The sequence below is a fragment of the Hoplias malabaricus genome, unplaced genomic scaffold (genome assembly GCF_029633855.1).
Source record: "Hoplias malabaricus isolate fHopMal1 unplaced genomic scaffold, fHopMal1.hap1 scaffold_47, whole genome shotgun sequence".
NCBI classification, from domain to species: Eukaryota; Metazoa; Chordata; class Actinopteri; order Characiformes; family Erythrinidae; genus Hoplias; species Hoplias malabaricus.
Genome location: NW_027101322.1, coordinates 1 through 5,000, shown reverse-complemented (window position 1 = coordinate 5,000; position 5,000 = coordinate 1).

Here is a 5,000-nt window from a genome sequence, read left to right as displayed (position 1 = left end):
GGGAGCCTGGGCCTCTGGTAGCCTGGGGCTCTGGGTCCCCGGGGCTCTGGGGCTCTTGGTCCCTGGGACTCTGGGGCTCTGGGTCTCTGGGACTCTGGGGCTCTGGGTCTCTGGGTCTCTGGGTCCCTGGGGCTCTGGGTCTCTGGGGCTCTGGGTCCCCGGGGCTCTGGGGCTCTTGGTCCCTGGGACTCTGGGGCTCTGGGTCTCTGGGTCCCCGGGGCTCTGGGGCTCTGGGTCCCCGGGGCTCTGGGGCTCTGGGACTCTGGGGCTCTGGGTCCCTGGGGCTCTGGGGCTCTGGGTCTCTGGGTCCCCGGGCTCTGGGGCTCTGGGTCCCCGGGGCTCTGGGGCTCTGGGGCTCTGGGGCTCTGGGTCTCTGGGTCTCTGGGTCTCTGGGTCTCTGGGGCTCTGGGGCTCTGGGTCTCTGGGGCTCTGGGGCTCTGGGCCTCTGGGGCTCTGGGGCTCTGGGGCTCTGGGTCTCTGGGACTCTGGGCCTCTGGGCCTCTGGGCCTCTGGGCCTCTGGGTCCCCGGGGCTCTGGGGCTCTGGGTCCCTGGGACTCTGGGACTCTGGGGCTCTGGGTCTCTGGGTCCCCGGGGCTCTGGGGCTCTGGGTCCCCGGGGCTCTGGGGCTCTGGGTCCCTGGGTCTCTGGGGCTCTGGGGCTCTGGGTCCCTGGGACTCTGGGACTCTGGGACTCTGGGGCTCTGGGTCTCTGGGTCCCCGGGGCTCTGGGGCTCTGGGTCCCCGGGGCTCTGGGGCTCTGGGTCCCTGGGACTCTGGGACTCTGGGACTCTGGGTCTCTGGGTCTCTGGGTCTCTGGGGCCCTGGGGCCCTGGGTCTCTGGGTCTCTGGGTCTCTGGGTCTCTGGGACTCTGGGCCTCTGGGTCTCTGGGTCTCTGGGTCTCTGGGACTCTGGGCCTCTGGGTCTCTGGGTCTCTGGGTCTCTGGGCCTCTGGGTCTCTGGGCCTCTGGGCCTCTGGGCCTCTGGGGCTCTGGGCCTCTGGGGCTCTGGGTCTCTGGGGCTCTGGGTCTCTGGGTCCCCGGGGCTCTGGGGCTCTGGGTCCCCGGGGCTCTGGGGCTCTGGGTCCCTGGGACTCTGGGGCTCTGGGGCTCTGGGTCTCTGGGTCTCTGGGTCCCCGGGGCTCTGGGTCTCTGGGTCTCTGGGCCTCTGGGTCTATGGGCCTCTGGGTCTCTGGGTCTCTGGGACTCTGGGCCTCTGGGTCTCTGGGCCTCTGGGCCTCTGGGCCTCTGGGCCTCTGGTAGCCTGGGTCTCTGGGCCTCTGGGGCTCTGGGCCTCTGGGCCTCTGGTAGCCTGGGCCTCTGGTAGCCTGGGCCTCTGGGCCTCTGGGAGCCTGGGCCTCTGGGCCTCTGGGAGCCAAAAGGAAGCTCCGGAGCTTAGGCGGCGGAGAGGTTGTTTGAATAAGGCCCGTTCAGGGAACCAGGGCGTTGGGTTTAATTAGGCCCCGGAGGTAGGCCCCGGTGGTAAACTCCGGGGCAAGCCTTATCAGAGGCCCAGGATGAGGTGTTCTTAATGTATTGGCTGATAGGGAGCCCCGGAGGTAGGGGACCCTTGGTGAAATTCATGCCGGGTTAGGGGACCAGGGCGTTGGGGTGAATAAGCCCCTGGAGGTAGGCACCGGTGGTAAGCTCCGGGGCAAGCCTAATCAGAGGCCCAGGATGAGGGTGTAATGAACTGGACAACCATCCCACTTCCCATGTATTGTACAGCAATTGGGCAACCATCCCACTTTCAATATATTGTGCGGCGTTTTGTCTCCCAGGTCCACCAGTGGGCAGAATGAACTTTGAGATTTGACGGAGGGTCCTTCCAATACATTATACAGCAATTGGGCAACCATCCCACTTCCAATATATTGTACAGCGATTGCGCAACCGTCCCACTTCCAATATATTGTGCGTCGTTTTGTCTCCCAGGTCCACCAGTGGGCAGGATGAACTTGCAATATATTATACAGCAATTGGGCAACCATCCCACTTCCAATATATTGTACAGCAATTGGGCAACCATCCCACTTCCAATATATTGTACAGCGATTGCTCAACCGTCCCACTTCCAATATATTGCGCGCCGTTTTGGCACCCAGGTCCACCAGTGGGCAGGATGAACTTGCAATATATTATACAGCAATTGGGCAACCATCCCACTTCCAATATATTGTACAGCGATTGCGCAACCGTCCCACTTCCAATATATTGCGCGCCGTTTTGGCTCCCAGGTCCACCAGTGGGCAGGATGAACTTGCAATATATTATACAGCAATTGGGCAACCATCCCACTTCCAATATATTTTAAGGTTCCAGGTCTACCAGTGGGCATCTTTTTTGACGGGGCAGGCTGATTGGTTTAGTCCGAGGGCGGGGGCTTAAGTGTGGGCCAGATAGGTTCGACCGGTGCGCCGGGTCCCTGGGGCTCTGGGTCTCTGGGTCTCTGGGTCCCTGGGTCCCTGGGTCCCTGGGGCTCTGGGGCTCTGGGTCTCTGGGTCCCTGGGTCCCTGGGTCCCTGGGTCCCTGGGGCTCTGGGTCTCTGGGTCCCTGGGACTCTGGGTCCCTGGGGCTCTGGGGCTCTGGGTCCCTGGGTCCCTGGGTCCCTGGGTCCCTGGGACTCTGGGGCTCTGGGGCTCTGGGGCTCTGGGGCTCTGGGTCCCTGGGGCTCTGGGTCTCTGGGTCCCTGGGTCCCTGGGTCCCTGGGGCTCTGGGTCCCTGGGGCTCTGGGTCCCTGGGACTCTGGGACTCTGGGACTCTGGGTCCCTGGGTCTCTGGGTCCCTGGGACTCTGGGTCCCTGGGACTCTGGGTCCCTGGGTCCTTGGGGCTCTGGGTCCCTGGGACTCTGGGGCTCTGGGGCTCTGGGGCTCTGGGTCTCTGGGTCCCTGGGGCTCTGGGGCTCTGGGGCTCTGGGTCTCTGGGTCCCTGGGACTCTGGGGCTCTGGGGCTCTGGGTCCCTGGGGCTCTGGGTCTCTGGGTCCCTGGGACTCTGGGTCTCTGGGTCCCTGGGACTCTGGGGCTCTGGGTCCCTGGGGCTCTGGGTCCCTGTGGCTCTGGGGCTCTGGGGCTCTGGGGCTCTGGGACTCTGGGGCTCTGGGGCTCTGGGTCCCTGGGACTCTGGGTCCCTGGGACTCTGGGGCTCTGGGGCTCTGGGTCTCTGGGTCCCTGGGACTCTGGGGCTCTGGGTCCCTGGGGCTCTGGGTCTCTGGGTCCCTGGGACTCTGGGGCTCTGGGTCCCTGGGGCTCTGGGACTCTGGGGCTCTGGGTCTCTGGGTCTCTGGGGCTCTGGGTCTCTGAGGCTCTGGGGCTCTGGGTCCCTGGGTCCCTGGGGCTCTGGGGCTCTGGGTCCCTGGGACTCTGGGTCTCTGGGTCCCTGGGGCTCTGGGGCTCTGGGACTCTGGGGCTCTGGGGCTCTGGGTCCCTGGGGCTCTGGGGCTCTGGGTCCCTGGGACTCTGGGGCTCTGGGGCTCTGGGTCTCTGGGTCCCTGGGACTCTGGGGCTCTGGGACTCTGGGGCTCTGGGGCTCTGGGTCCCTGGGTCCCTGGGGCTCTGGGGCTCTGGGTCCCTGGGACTCTGGGGCTCTGGGTCCCTGGGGCTCTGGGTCTCTGGGTCTCTGGGTCCCTGGGACTCTGGGGCTCTGGTTCCCTGGGGCTCTGGGGCTCTGGGTCTCTGGGGCTCTGGGGCTCTGGGTCTCTGGGTCCCTGGGGCTCTGGGACTCTGGGTCCCTGGGACTCTGGGGCTCTGGGGCTCTGGGACTCTGGGGCACTGGGGCTCTGGGACTCTGGGGCTCTGGGGCTCTGGGGCTCTGGGTCTCTGGGTCCCTGGGGCTCTTGGGCTCTGGGGCTCTGGGACTCTGGGGCTCTGGGTCCCTGGGTCTCTGGGGCTCTGGGGCTCTGGGGCTCTGGGACTCTGGGACTCTGGGGCTCTGGGGCTCTGGGGCTCTGGGTCCCTGGGGCTCTGGGTCTCTGGGTCCCTGGGGCTCTGGGTCTCTGGGTCCCTGGGGCTCTGGGTCTCTGGGTCCCTGGGACTCTTGGTCCCTGGGACTCTGGGGCTCTGGGGCTCTGGTGCTCTGGGACTCTGGGGCTCTGGGGCTCTGGGGCTCTGGGTCCCTGGGGCTCTGGGTCTCTGGGTCTCTGGGTCCCTGGGACTCTGGGTCCCTGGGACTCTGGGTCCCTGGGGCTCTGGGTCTCTTGGTCCCTGGGACTCTGGGTCCCTGGGACTCTGGGTCCCTGGGACTCTGGGACTCTGGGTCCCTGGGACTCTGGGGCTCTTGGGCTCTGGGGCTCTGGGGCTCTGGGTCTCTGGGTCCCTGGGGCTCTGGGACTCTGGGACTCTGGGACTCTGGGACTCTGCAGAGATCCAGAGGCTTATGGGAGTCTTAGCACCAGTGGTAGGCTCCGGGGCAAGCCTTATCACAGCCCAGCTCCCTTCTGGGAGCCTGGGGCTCTGGGTAAGATATAATTTGCAATTGTGATCCCAATTGCAATATATTTGACACAAGTCAAATATATGTGAATTGGGATCCCAATTGCAATATATTTGACTTGTGTCAAATATATGTGAATTGGGATCCCATTTGCAATATATTTGACTTGTGTCAAATATATGTGAATCGGGATCCCAATTGCAATATATTTGACTTGTGTCAAATATATGTGAATTGGGATCCCAATTGCAATATATTTGACTTGTGTCAAATATATGTGAATCGGGATCCCAATTGCAATATATTTGACACAAGTCAAATATATGTGAATTGGGATCCCAATTGCAATATATTTGACTTGTGTCAAATATATGTGAATTGGGATCCCATTTGCAATATATTTGACTTGTGTCAAATATATGTGAATCGGGATCCCAATTGCAATATATTTGACTTGTGTCAAATATACGTGAATTGGGATCCCAATTGCAATATATTTGACTTGTGTCAAATATATGTGAATCGGGATCCCAATTGCAATATATTTGACACAAGTCAAATATATGTGAATTG